Source organism: Aethalodelphis obliquidens, unplaced genomic scaffold (genome assembly GCF_003676395.1).
Source record: "Aethalodelphis obliquidens isolate GAN/ISIS:26980383/991018 unplaced genomic scaffold, ASM367639v1 scaffold1, whole genome shotgun sequence".
Taxonomy (NCBI): Eukaryota; Metazoa; Chordata; class Mammalia; order Artiodactyla; family Delphinidae; genus Aethalodelphis; species Aethalodelphis obliquidens.
This window is the reverse complement of record NW_020837945.1, coordinates 6,542,950-6,561,991: the sequence shown is the minus strand read 5'-3', so window position 1 is coordinate 6,561,991 and position 19,042 is coordinate 6,542,950.

The following is a 19,042-nucleotide window of genomic DNA, read 5'->3' as shown; positions in this document are numbered from 1 at the left end:
TATAACTGAATCACTGTGCTGTACACCTGAAACTAGCACAACATTGTAAATCAACTATACTTCAATTAAAAAGAGAGAGAGAGAGAGACAAAAGCATAAAATGGGATCATTTTTGGATGCAGTGTAGTCAATGACAGCATTTGTATTTCCTGCGCAGATTGTGCCAAAACACTGTAGCCTGGTCTACAGACTGTGTGATAGATAGGTACATAGATAGATGATAGATACATAGACAGAAGATGGATACATCAATCAAGCATGAGGGTGGCTACTTACCCTCACAACACCACTGAGGTAGGTGTTACGATCGCCATGTTACACCTGAGGCCCAGAGAGGGTCAACACCTAGCCCAAGGTCACACAGCTAGTGAAAGGCAAAGCCAAGATCTGATCCACACCAAAATCTAATCCACGCTGTCTGGCTGCCTCTCAAAATACATCCAAAACAGAACTCACACTTTGTGTAGTGTGAACAGTTAATTCTACTGGGTCACTACTGAATTGAATTACATCCTAGTGCACTGCAAACTAAAATATCCAGTAGCAAAAAAAATTTAAAAAAATAAGCCGGCATACTGCATATTAGTCTAAGTGTGGCTGTTTCGGGGCCAACTATTTCTTTTAAAGCTCTGTCCTAAAATTAAGTTTTTATAGGTTTCTAAGCCCAAATGTGGCAGTTTAGGCCCATTAAATTGATTCAACAAAGAGGCCATTAGTCTGACGTGGCCTGATGCCGTGGCAGCTTCATAAGCAAACCAGAACCTAAGCCTGTAAACGCCTCAAAGTTCCCAAATCAAAAGCTAAGGACAACCAATTGCAAACAGCCAACTCTGCCTCAAGCTACAATCAACCAGTGATTTCCTGCCTTTGCCTCCGCACTCTCTCTATATGTATCTTTCTTCTCTGGGGACAGTGGGTGGGGGCCTGAGAACAATTTCCAGTCTGGTGCTGCACGATTTGAATAGATTTTTGCTCCAAGAAACTCAAAACATTTTAATATGTCTTAGTTCCTCCTTTAACAGGCCCCAAAGGTATGTTAAAAAATGATTAAAGACAGCTTAGGTGATACCAACAAATTTTACTTAACCCTTCATGAAGCAGACAGTCTCCATTAGGAAAATGGCAAAATGTGGCAGAAGGCAGGAGGCGTTTACAGGATAAAACATAAAAAACAAGGACTTGAGTGTAGAGCCCAGAGTTGGCTTGGCATTTGGGGAGTGGCTGGCCAGAGACACTGCGTTTCTGGTCAAGCAGAGCATTTACGGGGCCACCAAAGTTATGTTGCGGTTTGCTGACGTGGTAGTCCCGGGTCCAGAGCATCTCCACCTGGGGCCTGGTAATTTATTTCAACAATACCTAAAGCTGCAGAGTTCAGTGATCACCTTGGCCCTCGAGGCTGGGGGGATGGAGGTTCCAGGGGGACTTATATTATCTTTTCCTGTGAGGGCCAAGCCAGATGCCTGGGAACGCAGTCGGGTTATGGACTCTGTATCTGGATGTTTACTGCCTAACTTTTCTCAAGTTTCTCCTGAAATTCCTGCTCATCCTGAGTATCCACCACTAAGCAGCCATTTTGTTAAGTGTTTTTTTTTTTTTTTTTTTTGATCAAGATAGGAATTTCCTTGTAAAATTTATGGTTTAATGACTTTGTAATATATATTGTTTCTTCTACAATCTGTTTCTGACATTCATTCAGTATTTATTGAGCATCTACTACCTGCTGAGTGAATTGACATAAGGAGAAGCAGGAACCTGTGTCATTTAAGAAGCCTGCATGTTCTCATTCACTATATTATACCACTGGGCAAAACACAGTGCATCTGATTCAGGTAGATCTAGAATGTTATGATGAACATGCTAAATTGAGTAAGGGGTCCAAGTCCTTAGGATACATGGAAAGATAGGCATTAACTTTCCCAGACACGAACAAAACCAAAGCGTCTCACCTTACACACTTCCAAACACTGACCCAATGCAGAGAGCTTAATGTCAGGGTCTTAGGTGTGTGACTGTCCCCAGTCATAAGTGATACAGATGAGTGAATGTCACTAATGAGAATGTCCAGCTCTTATAGTGGGAGTGATAAGGGTATTTAAATGTCATTTCCATAGAAATAAGTCAATAGTTCTTTTAACATTAGCATTAAATATGGTGTAAAATTAGTTATATATTCTAACTTTTGTCTAGATCATTTCTCTAGATTTTAGAGCAATGACTTTTTTTTTAAGTTGGCATTCGTATTGGGCCCTCTCACGAGATAGTATTTACAGGCCCAGATTTTCTCCATTTATGCTTAATTATAGTACAGCTTTATGAACAAAGAGTTGAAAATTTGAAAAGGGAAACATGAAAATGAATTATTTTATAGAGAACAGTACATTAAATGTCGCCTTAAACTTACCCTAGAGTCTCAGTAAACATGGTAACTACTTAATAATTCTAATTTATGATGGCTCTAAAAGCCTTATCAACCAAATTATTTTATGATATCAAAAATGTCTGAAGAAAACAAGGAACTGAAATCTTAAAATATAGATCCTTAGTTAAAGCTGTTAAAGGAATAAACTTCAGAACTCTGGAGTCACTCTTCCTAATTCTAATAACAACCCATTTCTTTCTCTTGCAAAGCCCCCTTCCCTTTCTTCCTTCCCAGAAATGCCTCTGCCTTACCCCCATGAGGCTGGTTTTACATTTTTACATTCTAAAAGGGGTACAGACCACCTTAAGAGATCAGAGACGTAGTGGAGGAACATGACAGGTCGTGGGCCTCAGCTTAGAGATCCCCACCAATTCCCTGGGCCCCATCAGCTGGGTACAGGGGACGTCACCTTCCTTCCAGGTGGTGAAATCTTTGCTTGCACAACCCCTGCCAGGCCCATCGGGTGAAGGGCACTATATTGATTTTTCTGCTTCGTTTCTGTTTGTCTCATTGGTCTTTGATGGGGCCCAGTGACTCACTCCCAACCCAGTCAGGACTTTCTACATCTTGATAACACCTAGATGACTAATGCCTACAACACCTGGGAAGCTCGGTGAAGGCACTGTTTGTTCAGACCACACTTGGTCCAAGGGCTTGTCCTTCCTGGAACAGAGATCAAATGGTGCCAATTGGTAGCTATGTCCCTCCAGTCCCAGAACAAGAGGAGTTGATCCATTCACTCTAGTTGGCTGTCATTAAGCCGACTTGGGGCCTCCCGGACGGAAGTCAAGGTGTGTCTAATACACCTGTCCAGAAGGTGAGAAGCTCTTCTAAGTGTGACCAGCTGACACAGAGCAGCCTATTACCTCTCCTCCTTCCATCAAGATGCAGCTTAAATCACCTCTGCTCCATTCATCAAAGGGAATATTTACTGTGGTTGTAATGACTCTTCTCACTGTACCCAAGGCTACACTTAAGACACACAGGTCTTTCAGAAAGCACAAAGGGGCATTGTGTAAACCAGAGCCCAGTGAGATGGAGGAAGTAGTAAACATGCCATTGACAGCTGTGCTCCTCCGGCACGTATGACTTACCTTGGGCTGTGGGTGGCATTGAGTTGATACCGTATTTATTACAAAAGTTGTGCCTTCATTTTAAACATAATTAAATACCTAGGCATTTGCTTTGCATTAAAATTATCAAGCAACAAACACGCTGGGGAGAGAATCTTGGGCGAAGGTAAGAAGTTGTGCATCTGGTCCTCCTTACGTGGTACTGATCAGCTGACAGACCTCATAAACTCACATTGGAATCTCTGTTTTCTCATCTAAAAAACGAGATTAGAATACAACAGGGCAGTAGTTCTCAAAGTGTGTTCCAGGGCACCTATGGGTCCCTGAGCCTTTTTCCTAGTGTCTGTGAGGGCAAAAATTACATATTTGCTTTTTTCATTCTCACTCTCTCCTGAGTGTCCAGTGGAGCTTTTCAGTGACACGTGATATTGCAAGGGATTGAATTCAGAAGCTGATATGAGGACGTCCCTGGTGGCACAGTGGTTAAGAATCTGCCTGTCAATGCAGGGGACACGGGTTCGAGCCCTGGTCCGGGAAGATCCCACATGCCCTGGAGCAACTAAGCCCGTGCACCACAGCTACTGAGCCTGCGCTCTAGAGCCCGTGTGCCACAACTACTGAAGCCCTCACGCCTAGCGCCCGTGCTCTGCAACAAGAGAAGCCACCGCAATGAAAAGCCTGTGCTGCAACGAAGAGTAGCCCCCGCTCGCCGCAACTAGAGAAAGCCCACGTGCAGCAATGAAGACCCAACGCAGCCAAAAATGAATAAATAAAATTTCAAAAAAGGAAAGAAGCAGATATGAGAATCCAAATGCCTTCCATGAAGCCAGGCATTAAGAAGATTCACAAAATTGTAAAACAATTCCATGGGTCACACTAATGTTTTGCTGTTTTAGAGCATTCAGTTACCTTTCATTAAGAAATGTTATTCAGGTGAACATGTAATAGGTCTATCGTCATTATTATAATAGGAACATGTAATAGGTTACATGTAATCGTCATTATTATAATAGGAACATGTAATCGTCATGTTTATAATAGGAACATGTAATAGGTCTATGGTCATTATTTTTAAATAAATAAATGTTTTCAACATGTTTCAGTTTTGATTTCTAATATGGTAAAAAAAAAAAACAAGAAATTTTAAGAATATAAAGGCATCCTGAGACAAAAAGATTTGACACCCATTGCACTAAGTAACCTTAAGGTCCCTTTGTCATTCATAATTTAGATTTCTTTGCCTTGCCAGTTTTTTTTTTCCTCTTTACCCACAATGCACTTATGGTCATTTTAATTACTCAATACTTTACTTACTTGTTATGCTTCTTATCTGTCATGTGTATTTCTCTGCTGATGTATAAACTCCATGAGGGCTGAGATGTTTGTCTATTTTGTTTTAAAGTATCCCAGGCTGCTTAGAACTGGGGCTGGCACGTGGCAGGCACCTGATAAATATCTGTGGATGTGAGGGAGGGGGAGGGGAGGGGGAGGAGGCAGGGGCATAGCTCTTCCAGTATCTGTATAATTGACAGGGCAGGTTGCACTGTCACTGTTTTATGGGAGAAACCGAGGCATCGGAAGTGAAGGTCCCTGTTGGAGGTCCCATGGTGGTGGTAAAGCCCAAACTTCCTGTTGTAGCTTCCTCTGTAACGTGGCTCTATAATCTGACACCAGAAGGCAACCCCTTCTCTAGTCATCCTGGGGGTATCTGAGCCCCCTGGAGTTGGTAGTAACAGAGAGCCTGTGTCCAGTTGTCACTGAAAGATGCATAGATTCCCAGGAAAGAACTCAGAGCCCTTTGGAGGAGCTCACACCATCAGCACGGGTGGTGTGAGGAGATCTCTGGGTCTGTGAACAGATCCAGGCTTTGGAATCCACAGGAAGCCTTCCAAGTTCAGTGTGGTGACACGAGTCAAGCCCCATTCACCAGCCCCGGAGTGTTTCCTGCTGTGTGAGGCATGCCCTCTGAGGGCCACCCACTGCTTTTGCTCCTGGTTAAGTCCATGATTCAGTAACCACAGCCACAGACCAGGCCTGGCTGCCTCTTCTGGAAATCGCTGGGAAGGAAGAGGGGTTCTTGCAGTCAGCCAGCCAGGATCCTGACGTCCACTGAGCTGGTGGAGCCCCTTTCAATCTCAGCCTCTCCAGCCTGGAAGAAACTGCCTGCAACTCCTCTAAAAGATGCTGGTGCTGCCCTCACCCAGGAAGCCTCAAGCCCTGGGTGGAAGGGGGCTTTTCTGGACCTTCAGGAAGCTTAGAGTCTCTAAGGAGAAACAGCCAAAACTGAGCGTTACAACCCAGGGATTAAGACCCAGGAGTCTGCTTACAACAAGGCTACTATAAGGACCGTGTGCAAAATAAGGAGGGCCCTCATGATGCAATCACCTCCCAAATCCCCCGCCTCCAAATACCATCTCAGGGTGGGTTAGGTTTCAGCACATGAATCTGGGGGCCACACAAACATTCAGACCATAGCAATGATTATTCAAAAAACCCTCAGTACATTTCTGCTTTGTTTTCTCCTCACTCTCTTCCCTTCCCTTGGCTGGGTCTTGAGACTCACAGGCTAGGTGACGTGGGGTAGCAGGAGACAAGGCTGGCGATGCAGACGAAAGCCATGCCAAGCTGTTTAGGTTTCATCTTGAAGGCAGTGCTGAGGCACTGAACGCCTTTGAGCAGGGGAATGACATAATCAGAGCAATGGATTAGGAAGCGTATCGGGCTGCCTGGTGTAGCATTGACTGAAAGGAAGATACCAGGGGGAGGGCATCTGATGGGAAAACAACTGGCTGACACTATTGTGCTCATTCCTATTAGATCAGTAAGAATAGGAAGAAGAGATTGTTAGGGAAATGTCAGAGCTAGTATCCACAGTTCCCGGTTCAGGTTTCAGATTGATTTGGAGAGGGCAAGAGATAGACAGCCTGAGGAATGTCCCTGGTCAACAGGGAAATAGCCCAGGGGGAGAGGCGTATCTCAGGGATGGATGTAGCTGAGTCTCTGCTTGCCCTGTGGGTAGCCATTCTTATCACAGGCTCATTCAGCCAGAGACTACACCTCCTAGCCTCCCTTGCAGCTAGATGAAGTCATGTGACTCAATCCAGACCAATGGGAACAAGCTGGACTGCAGTGCGCAATTCTGAATCGTGCCCCTAAACGGAAGTGCCTCTGCTTCTCTTCCCTCCTATCCCAGGAAGGATTGTGGACATGGTAGTGAGTCATCTTCTACCAGGGGGACAAGGGCTGAACAAGATGGGAGGAGCCTAGGTCCTAACATCACTGAGCCACCAAAACCAGCTTTGGACCACCTCCTCCGAGTGTTACGCCCAGGATCAGTAAAATTCCACCTCAGTTAAGCCCCTGTATTTGTGGTGTCTTGTTTCTGACATGTTTATGTGCCGTGCTATGTGAAGGGCAGACCCATTTGCTTTTGTTGTATTTTAAGGGACCAACAGGTTGAGAAACTCCATCTCTGGAGTATAGGTTCTCAGAGCCACCCATCCTCTGCCCACAAGCTCTGCACTGTGAGGTGTCCACAGCCCATGCCAGCCTGGGAACAGAGGCCGTTTATGTGTGCAGCAGGCATCCGGGCAGCAGCAGACACTTCACAACTGCTCTGGCAGGGCTGAGCCAGGACACACTCCTGACTGAGTGAGGGCCTCAGGGTTGCTAGGATTTCATAAAAACAAGTTCCGTCGGTGGCACCTGGTGGGCTTATTGGTAAAGCAGAAAAGGTGAATGTGACATGTTATTTGTTCTTCAGCAGGATATTTCGCCCAATGTCTTATATCTTTAAGGGCAGTTATACAAAATGAGTTAATCACCCCTAGGTTATTGCCACCCGGAGGGAGAGTCCTAGTGACATACTTCTGATTCTTAGTCACTATTTGTTCAACGACTTGCTTATCAAGGTTATAGCTTACTCAGAGTGGTTAGTGATGGAAGATACTTTGGATAACGAAACTTGGGAGTTGTAAAGATCGGAGAGATAGGACTGGTACACTGAATCCAGTCAGATTCATTCATTCATTCACTCATTCATTCATTACTGAAGGTGCTGAGACACAGTAATGAACAGGATGGACAAGGGCTCTGCTCCCACTGAGCTTGTGTTTTACTTTGCAGTAGAAAGACAGCAAAATAAAAGAAACAGATTAATGACAATTTTTATTTTTTTTGCGGTACGTGGGCCTCTCACTGCTGTGGCCTCTCCCGCTGCAGAGCACAGGCTCCAGATGCACAGGCTCAGCGGCCATGGCTCACAGGCCCAGCCGCTCCGCGGCATGTGGGATCTTCCCGGACCCGGGCACAAACCCATGTCCCCTGCATCGGCAGGCGGACTCTCAACCACTGCGCCACCAGGGAAGCCCTAATGACAATTTTTGAAGTGATAAATGCTAGAAAGGGTGTTACAAGTGTGATGTGATAGTGACAGGAAGGTGAGGCTCCTTCTGATCAGGGATCAGAAAGGACTGCCTTAAGCCAGTGATATTTATCCTAGATGCAGAGACAGGGCAAAGAACATTGTGGAGCAGGGCAAGTGCAAAGGCCCTGGGGTGGGAGCAGTTTCAGGTGTTTCAGGAACAGACAGAAGTAGGTGTGTTGCAGTATAATGGTCAAGGGGAAGAATGATGGGCAAGAAGACGGGGCCAGTTGTTCAGAGCACGAGAAAAAGTTGAGATTCTATTCTACTTAGAATGAGAAGCTTTTGGAGGATTCTGAGGAGAGATGTAGCATTGCGGGATTTACTTTTTCAAGACTAGGTTGACTGCTGTGTGAAGGGTGACTCATAGGAGGGCTGCAGTGGAGGGTGGTCCGCAGTTAGGAGACAGATGCACGGTCAAGGTGAGCAAAATGGTGACGAGTATAGAAGCAGAAAGAGTGAGACACGGTTAGATTTGAGATATGCTATGGAAGTGGAGTCCACAGGATTTGCTGATGGCTTATGCGACTGAGAAAGGAAAGGAATCAAGGATGACCCCCAGGACCTTGGCTTGAGTAACTGGATGATGGTGCTGGTTTCTAAGATGGTGAATCGTTTTCTCCATCTCCACCATTAAGCCACTGGTGGTTCAAGCCACCCTGGCGCCTACCTTTACACCCAGTGCAGTCACCTGGCTGGCCTTCCTGAGGCCCTCACTCCTGTCCTCCACAGCCTGTGATGGAGTACGTTGAGATCAGCCCTGGAGTCCCACAGAAACACTTGCATGTGCTAACGGACGGGCTGGAAGGAAATCCCAGTGTGGTTCATGCTCAGAGGAGAGACAGACAGGTGGTCACTATAAGGGACTGTCCTTGGATGGCAGAACTTGGACATGCTTCTGGCCTGGGAGGGGATTGAGGACACCAAGCAGGGGAGAAGATTGAACTGAAGAAACAAGACCAAGGCAGAAGCTCCGTCCTGGAGACCAGAAGTGAGGGAAGGAAGAGGTCCCGGTGCACAGAACGGCAGTGACCAGGGGACTTCTCAAGACCCAGCAGTGACCCTGGGTCCAATCTCCACCAGACCATGGGGCTTCCTATTGGGGTACCTTTAGCTGCTGTCCAAAAGTCCATGGGGCCAGCCCAGTTCTCTTCCCAACTCAGGAACAGGGACTGGATCAGATCCCGACGTTGAGGGGCCCCAGAGAGCCCAACAAGGAGAAACTAGGAACAAACAGGGACAGGAGAGCCAAAGACGACCTTCCGGTTTCTTCTAATCTTCAGGCTGTTGACCACTTCACAACGTTATTAACATGTAATTTATCTGAATTCTAAGCTCTTATTCTTTTATTTTAATGATTCTTTTCACATGAATCGTAGATGGTGACTCACTCCCCAGATTGCACTTAAGAGTCCAACGTGTGATTGCCACCATAACGCGTGTTGCCCCCACTGGCTGGAACATTCAAGAAAGACGTTTCATAAACCCCTTTTTCTCATTTTCTTGTAGAGAATGTCAGAGATCCAAGTCACTGCCTAATTCAACTTTTTACTTGTTACCCTATTTTTTCAGTTTACTCAAAACTTCCTTACTGCTGCTAAGACCCCTCACTTTCTTAAAAGGTTCCTGTCCTTTGACAGCACCCCTGGTGCCTCCTTTCTCTCCTTCCAGTGTCTTGTCTCACAAAGGGATTGTATTAGTTTCCTGCGGCTGCTGTAATGAATTACCTCAAACTCGGTGGCTTGAAAAAGTGGACATTAATTCTGTCCCAGTTCTGGAGGCCAGCAGTACGAAATCAAGGTGTCACTAGAGCCACGCGCCCTCTGGAGGCGCTGGGGGAGGGTCCTTCCTGCCTCTTCCAGCCTCTGGGGGCTCCAGATGTCCCTTGGCTTGTGGTCGCATCACTCCAACCCCAGCTTCCGTCTTCACCTGGCCCCCTCCTCTTCTCCCTGTGTCTCTCCTCAACACTTATCACTTCATTTAGGAGCTGCCAGGGCAACACAGCATGGTTTCATCTTAAGATTCTTCACCAAGTACATCTGCAAAACCTTTTTTTCCCAATAAGTTCACATTCGTAGTGGGTTAGGACATAGACATATCTTTGGGCGGGGGAGGCACCATTCAGCTCACTTCAGGGATATGACCACTACCCCTGGTGGAGAGTTACTGCACAGGCCAAGAGAAGGGGAACCCATCCAAGTCAAGGTGAAAAGCACCCTGAGCAGTGGGGGAGCCCCTTCCCCCTGTAGCCACGTGGCTGGAGCAATTGAGACATGTCTCAGCCAAGTTTCAAAACCCAGTCCACCAGGGGTCTTCAGGCTGCCCTCACACGATGGAACTGACCAACATGACAGCCTCGAATGCCAAGGTCACGTCATAGCTCCTTCTGCAAAGCACAAGGATGGCCTTATCTGTTGTCCAGTCAGTGCACAGAGCAGACGGCTGGCCCTGGCCTGCAGCTTAGCCAACGGCCGCAGGGCAAGACACTGGCCAGGCTGAGTCACGGTTCCGTCACTGGTTAACAGGGATAACAGGGCATGTTCTGCTTCCCACAGGGCAAGGGACGGGCAGCTGATGTCTGTGAAGCAGTGTGCAAACTGTCAAGGGCTACACACATGCAAAGTACTATGTACTCTCAATGAAAATTTCAGGAGAGTTTAGTCCTGAATCACCTTGAAGTTTGCTCTGTGACTTTGGACAAGTCATTAAATTGGAAATACTAATGTTATCCAAAGTAAGTAATGTCACAGAAGGTAAACCTAGGAAAAGCATAAAGTCCAATGTAAATGCAAGGTTCTGTCACTATTCTGGTTTTTTACTATTTCAGCAAAGTATTATAAAAGACATTGCTAAAAAACTACAAATAGAGCTACCATACGATCCTGCAACCCCACTCCTGGGCATATATCCAGAGAAAACCATGATTGGAAAAGATACATGCATCCCAATGTTCACTGCAGCACTGTTTACAATAGCCAGGACATGGAAGCAACCTAAATGTCCATTGACAGATGAATGGATAAAGAAGATGTGGCATATATATATATATATATATATATATATATATATATATATATAATGGAATATTACTCAGCCTTAAAAAAGAATGAAATAATGCCATTTGCAGCAACATGGATGGACTTGGAGATTATCATACTAAATGAAACAGACAAAGACAAATACCATATGATATCACATGTGGAATCTAAAAAAATGATACAAATGAACTTATTTACAAAACAGAAACAGACTCACAGACTTCGAAAACAAACTTATGGTTACCGGGGGGAAGGTGAGAGCGAGGGATGTTTGAGATTAACATATACATACTACTATATATATATAAAATTGATAATCAACAAGGACCTACTGTATAGCACAGGGAACTCTACTCAATATTCTGTAATAACCCAAATTGGAAAAGAACTTGAAAAAGAACAGATATATGTATATGTATAAATGAACCACTTTGCTGTACACCTGAAACTAACAAAACGTTGTAAATCAACTAAACTCCAACATAAAATAACATTTTAAAAATATTTAAAAATGAAAGACATTGTATAATGTATTTATCTCTTTTTATTGGTAAAACTTTTAACATCTGCATCCGTACTTATCAACCAAAATTTTACGTGTTCCTCGGAAAGGTGACAAAAATTCATCCTCGGAATTCATGAGTGTCATTTACTCAGCAAATATTTATTGAGTGGTGTGTCAGGAATTGTTCTGAGCACTGTAGAAAAGTAGTGCCCTAAACGGATACAAGCCCTGGCCTGATGGAGTAGAATTCATGCTGGGGAAATAGAGAATTCGCAGGGTAAAAAAGTAGAATGTCAAAGGAACATTACATAATGACAAGGGCTTTACAAAAAAAATCATGCCGTGTCAGATGAGCAATGGTTGAAATGTTCGATGGGGAAAGAGCTTTCCCAGGAGAGGAAAGATACCGCCTGGTGTTTGGGGAAGGCCAGCTGTGCCCTGAGGGGCACCAGGATTGGGGAAAGAAGAGAATCGCAGAGACGGAGGGAGGCCGGGTCACAGGACCTCGGGGGTCCTGGTGGGGCCTCAAGCTTTTCCTCTGAGTCACCCGGGGCCAGTGGACGGTTTCAGCTGTCGAGCGACAGGTCTGATGGATTTTTTTTAACAGCATCCCTCTGGCTGCTGTGTTGAAAACAAGCACAGTGTTTAGGTCTTTAGAAATGAGTATAAGTCACACTGAAAAGTCATTTTTAAGATGTCAAATGATGCCAATTATATCTCAATAAAACTAGAACGAATGAATGAATAAATAAAATGTCAAATGGTTACTTTTTAAAAAATTAAACCAGATCAGGTGGTTCTTGAAGGGAAATAGTTGACTCACTTTTCTATACAAACCTCAAAGTATAGGGTGAAAATAAGGGAACGAGAAGACACAACTCGCTAAGTTTCATCAAACATTCTTCTCCCTCCTTACCAAGAAACACATGTGCTAAAGATCAGAGGTGGAAGGGTCTTCTTGGTCTCTCCTCCATCCCCTACGAGGTAGGCCCGGCTGTTCCTGGGGTGCCCCACTGCCAGGAGGGCCGCTGTGAGGGAAGGACAGATGGGACTTAAAGGAAGCCCCGTGATGGACCGTCTGGCACAGCCCAGGCTGCTCCTGCCTGGACTGGCTTTGCTTCTTCCTCTGCTACCCAGGCTGGTCCAGGAAAAGAACATGAGGGGTGACCCCTTTCTAGGTGCTCAGGATGCTCTAAGACTCATCGATAGGCCAGCAGTTTCCCAGGTAGTTGTCAACAGAAACCAGACAATGGTGTATACTAAAATATATATTGGCCATAAAGAAAAATGAGATGCTGACACAGGCTGCAACAGGGATGACCCTTGAGAACAGTATGCTGAGCGAAAGAAGGCAGTCACAAAAGACTACGTGTGGTACAATTCCGTTCATAGGAAATGCCCAGAATCGGCAGACAGAAAGCAGATTAATGGTTATATAAGGCTGGATAGGGATAGACGGGTCGGTGGGGTGGCGCTAATGGACACAGGGCTTCTTTCTGAGGTGAGGAAAATGTTCTAAAATTGACAGTTGCACATATTTGTGAATATTCTAAAAACCAACAACGAATTATCTATACTTTAAATGGATCAATTTTATGGTATGTGAATTATATCTCAGGAAAGGTGTGGATGTGCGTTTGTGGAGTGTGTAGTTTGAAGAGACCAAGTCAGACTGACACAGAGCCCCAGACCTGCCTCGGGAGCAGGGGACTGACAGCTACACGTCTGCCGTGCGTTCTGTATGACAGAAGTGCCCGCTGGCTCCCTGCACGTGGGGACGGGCGTGGGAGAAATGTCCCACCTAGGACCGACTACATAATTCGCAGAGCCCTCTGCAAAATGGAAGAGAGCCCCCTATTTTTAAAAAGAAGTATTAAGGGAATTCCCCGGTGGTCCAGTGGTTAGAACTCGGTGCTTTCACTGCCGAGGGCGCAGGTTAGATCTCTGGTCAGGGAACTAAGATCCCACAAGCCGAGGGGCATGGCCAAAAAATTACAAAACAATAAATAAATAAATAATTTTAAAGTATTAAGAATTTCAAGGTGGAGACTGGGACCTGGTCCCTTCACTGTCCCTTTCTCCAGGCGTGGAGGGGGAGGGGTGTGTCCCTGCTAGTCAGCTCTGCTTTGTTTTGATTAAGGGGGCACATGAAGCGATGTTCCTTTGCTAGGAGAGCTGGGGTGCCTCATGCAGCATTCTGTGAGAATCTTCCAGAAGATGAGCGCAGCTGGTTAGCCCCCTTGACAGCTGCGAGTGGAGGGTGGGCCCTTCTCCTCACCCTCAACCAGAAGCAAAGAGGCATGTTCAAGGAGACAAGTCCGGCATTTAGAGGTAAAGCAAGCATTAGCTTTAATGAAAAGAGGTGATTTACATAACGGCTATAAACAAGAGACGCTAACAACTCAGTGGGTCTGAAATAGACACCAAAATCCATAAAAGCGAAGAAGTGGGGGAAAAAATCTTGCAGCAATTGGAAAGCCATTCCTCAAAAGAAGGTGAAACAGGAGGGAAGGGGGCAGGGCACAACCTTTAAAAGAATGACATATCAGTTGAGGATACAACATAAACTGCTTAGAACCAACTAGGTCCAAGGTGGCAGAAGATTCAACTTCCAGGGGACCTTAAGACTCATTATACGCTCATTATACGCTCATCAGCACATGCTAAATGACATGCCCACAGGCGCCATGACTGTTCCAAGGGTAACCCTAAAAGACTGAAAAGTAGGCGGTGGCCCAATTCTTGGAAATCCCCACCCGTTCTCCAAAATAGTTGGCGTAATCCTCTCCCCCTCATTAGCCTATGAAATTACTCAGCCCATAAAAACTAACCACCCATATTTCGGGGCATCTAGCCTTTTGAGATGGCCCACCCTCTGTCTGCGGAGTCTGTCTGTTTCACTCCCCAGGGTCGTTCTTGCCTCTTGAGATAGACCTCATTCTGTCTATGGAATGTGTATCTCTCTAAATAAATTCACTTCTCACCTATCACTTTGCTTCTCGTTGAATTCCTTCTGCGCTGAGACATAAAGAACCTGAGTTTCATTAAGTCCTGCGACCAGGTGTGCAATCTCAATTAAAAGACAGTGAGCTCGGGCTTCCCTGGTGGCGCAGGGGTTGAGTCCGCCTGCCGATGCAGGGGACACGGGTTCGTGCCCCGGTCCGGGAAGATCCCACATGCCGCAGAGCGGCTGGGCCCGTGAGCCATGGCCGCTGAGCCTGCGCGTCTGTAGCCTGTGTTTTGGCTGGGTTCTAGTCCTGGCCTGTGGGTTCAACTTCCAGCTTGAGGTGTGCGGTTTCAAATGGACATAATATAAATATCCCGTTTTAATGATTTATTCATGTGTTGCTTATGTCTGTTACATTATTGAGCTTTAAAATGCTAATCCAGGTCTTATGTTGTCACCTAAAGTGGCATGAGAATTAGCCTTCCTTAATCTTTTGCTGGACTGACAGGTACAATAGAGACTAAGTCTTCATTTGCGCGAGGACTAGCAGTTCCGCGTCCAGTTTGCAACACAAATAATCAAGTTGGTGCTCGAAGAATCCTTCAGCCCAGTGTGTGCTGAGGGAATCATTTTGTGATTCAGAAGAAACACACACAACTCCAAAGTCCTCTATCTGTACAGGTCTGACTCACACTGCAGACACATTTATTTAGGGATTATCAATCCTGCAGAATACAGCAGGTCCCTCTTACTATTTTTGCTGTTCAGACTTGCCTAAAGCATGTCATCACGTAGTTTAATATCACAGCGGATTTTGAAGGTGGTTTATATACTCCAAGAGCACCGCCTTATAAGGAAAAAATGACTGTGTCAGGGAGGCAGTGGGGGCAGTAGGTCTAGACTGAGGCCCCAGGCCCACCAGGAAAGAGTCCTATGACCGTTGGCAAGGAATTGATCCTCCTTGGGCCTCAGTTTCCTGGTAAAAACAGGAGTTGGTCTCACTTATCAGCTCTGAAGACTTTTCCGATTTTAAAATTCAGTGTTTCATTCCCTGGTCTCCTGCTACCGAAGGCAAGAGAATTATAGTGAAACTGTGAGCTCCAATGGACAGCATTGGTCTTTGACCTTATTCCCTACTGTGAATCAAAATCCTGCTTAGAGTGTAGCAGAAGACCGTGATCAGAGGCGGCTGAAGGGGATGGCAGGACCAACTCTCTGCGGACCTGTTGCTTGTTTATCACAACCTTAGACTTAATTATGTGCCAGGCATTGTTCTAAGTACTTAAGAAACTTTAACTCACTTAATCGTCACACAACCCTAGAAGAAAAGCAAGGCTATTATGCAAACTTGACCGAGAAGGAAACTGAGATCCAGACAGTTTAAGTAACTTGCTGGGGCCACAGCTGGACAGCTAGTGAAGGGCTAAGCTGGGATTTGACCTCAGGAAGTCTGACCCCACAGGCTGCCCTTCACAGGATAAGATCACAGGCTCTATATCTAGTTATCCTGCCTTCACGCCCCAGGAAACACAAGGGACCAATGAGGCTGTCAAAAGCAGCTGAAGTTAACATAGGACATTAGGAGAAGTTTTTGACCTCCCGCGGGTAGTCCCATGTTGGCTGTTCCGAGGAATCTTAAAGAAAAGGGTAGAAACTACCTGCTCTTGCATAGTGTGGGACCACCCTGTCGGGGGGAGGGGCCTGGGAGGCTGCTGGATGACCCTAGCTTGGCCTGGATTCCAGGAACCAGTGCCAGCCCGTAGATGGGCACAAGGAGAGAGCAGCTGGATGGTATACACGTTGTGCGCGTATTGGCTGTGTGTGGTGGGAGGAAATGGGGGAGGTAATAAAGTTTAATTTCATCTGCTCCTTGACCCCAACATGCATCAGTGGAATAACTACTGACGGTCATGACCCTGTGACTGCAGGGTGAATGGTCAGCAAAGGAAATGTAGGTGCCAGAAAGATATGCATGCATTAAATTATTTCTATCTCTAAGTGCATTTCCCCCTCCACTGCCCACCCCCCTCCCAGGATTTCCAAAGTCTCACACTTGTGCATGATTTTTGCAGAACCGTGGACTTCATTTTTACTTCTTCAAGGGCAGGGACTAAGCCCTTACTCATCTGTCTCCTCAGCAGCTGACACTGTGTTTGCTGAATGAATAAATGATACATCTCAGACCAGATGACATCTGTTTAGCTTGCAAGTGGAAACCACCTGTATGGTTTCCACTTGCAACTGTATGTTGACTATTGATTTGGATTTCAAGATAAATACAGACGTGTTTCTAAGGAGAAGTTTTTGTTGTCGTTGTTTTTACAGGATAATTTGGTAAGCTAATCATTTTTAATAATTACGTCTGGATTCTAAAGAACTCTTTGTCTGCATTTTACCCTCTAGACATTTACTGTTTATAATGCATACATTCTACTGTAATTTCCTCTTTCTTCTTCTCCTCTATGAGCTTCCCTCTTTCTTAAAGGAAGAGTTAAGACTGCTCTTACACTCAGCCTGACATGGTAAGTCTGGTCATTTCTCCTGATGGGCCCTCCTGACTTTTAATTTCCTTCTAACACCTTTGACTTTTGATCTTGAAGCGCAAGGGCCGTACTTTTATTGGGTTTAATTTACTGGAAAACCCGATGTCCCTTGTGAATCAAGCCATAATAGTCAATGAATAATCACAGGCTGCAGCCAGGCTGGGTTTTAGTTCTGCTGAGTAACTAGGAAACCGACTAACAACAGGAAGGTAAAAAATGTTAGGAACCTGTTATGGCCCCAGAACTAGGATAAGACATTTTATTATGAGCATGTGACCACCCAAGCCTAGAGTGGGATCAGCCACTGCCACGTAGGACCCAGGGCAAGGGGGTTGCTTGCCTGAGCCCAGGGCTCCTGGGAAGGGGAACGGGGAGTGGCAGAGGCCTGGGTGGGAGTCAGGAGTACAGGCTTGTGCGTGACCCCAGCTTCCTCTCTCCAGCCTCTGCACTTCTTTCAGCTCTGCATTTTGCTCCCGGTTGGATTATTTTCTATCAGGTTTCATACATTTATATCTGAGAGGGTAGGGATTTTTGTTCCATGTATATAGTTTTTAAAGGATTTTTCATAAAATGATCCCAGAGGGGAGCTTGGAAAAAGACACTTAATAGCTATATCATTTTTAACCTCTCTCTACCATGTGCTGAACAAATTCTTTACAAATTTGGTTCTGTGTCAAATGCCCATCACAGCCTGATGACATAGGCGCCATAATCACCCTTGCTTCTACAGAGGCGAGAACTGGCCCAAGGTTTAGCCCGTTAGAGCAGAGGAAAAGTTGGTTGTCAGGAACGGACTGTCTCCAGACTCCAGTGCCACTTCTTTTGACGTCTTTCTGCTCAGATGTGTTGGAAACGCCCCTCCCCCGACCAGCCCCTCGAGGAGGAGAGATGTCTTCCCAAAGAGTCAGTGGACCTCAGGGACTCAGGGAGCCCCTGATCACCTAGCACCGGAGACCCACGGGCAGGGGAACAGGTCCTATGGACAAGGCAGCCCCACTCCGGGCAACTGAACTTGACCTAATGGCTGTCTGTACCAAGCTTATCAGATGCTTTCAGTAGCCTGGGGGAAAAGACCCTCTATGAGTGGAAACTGCAGCCCAGATGAGTCAGTATTTTCTGCTACAGTTAAAAAAAAAAATACTCTTTATGTCTCCATGGTAACTTACTATGGATCTGTATCCCATTTATGAAACTCCTTCTTGACCTATCTGTGATTTCTGTTCCAGGCCTGAATGTACAGGGAGAAACCATCAGAATCAGTTCAATGTGCTGGAAATATCAATCTTCCAGCACCCGGTTGTTTGAGCCGTGTAGACCCTGCCTCTGACCCATGCAATGGTGATACCCGGAGACCCTCAGGTACCTGGAAACATTAAGGTGCAGTAGTATCTCAATTATCTGGATAACTCCTGGTTTAGGGTTGCCATGGAAACCAGGAACCTTGGTAACGGAGAAGTGAGGCCTTTCCTCTCTCCCTTCACAGCACTGCAGTCCCTGAGACGCACCAAATTTCAGCCCCTGGCCTTGCCTAAGCTGAGCTATCTTATTTTATAACTACTCTTAGGAATCTAAATATTCCTCCAAAATATTGAGAATCCGACCTGAATCTGAATAGGAAATGTGCACGTTTCTAGCCAGGGACTCAAGTATTGAATATTTCCTGCTACAAATGGAAATAGGAGGTGTGGGTGATGGTTTTGATCCTAGTTAGAAGTCAGATAAACTGGAGTTGCAACCCTGAATTTCCCATTTCTATGTCTTATGACTTGGCAAGTTATTTACCCTGAGGGTCAACTCCCTCACATTTAAAGTGGGGACAATAATGCCTTGGGGAATTAGCCCAGGGAAGCTCAGTCAAGGCTGGCTACTACTAAGGCACCGCTCAGCTCTAGGGGGCGCCACTCACACGGCGGCTGTGGGAATGGGGCTTCTCGGAGCAGGGGGACTCCGTGACCCATAAAAGGGCCCATTCTGCATCTTTATCGTCTCAGCGTCAGCATGACAGAATGATCAGAAATAAAAATGATCAGCAATCCTAAGTCCACGAGGAGGTCCAAGAATGGGGCCAGGATGAATCCCTTATGACCCCAAGCC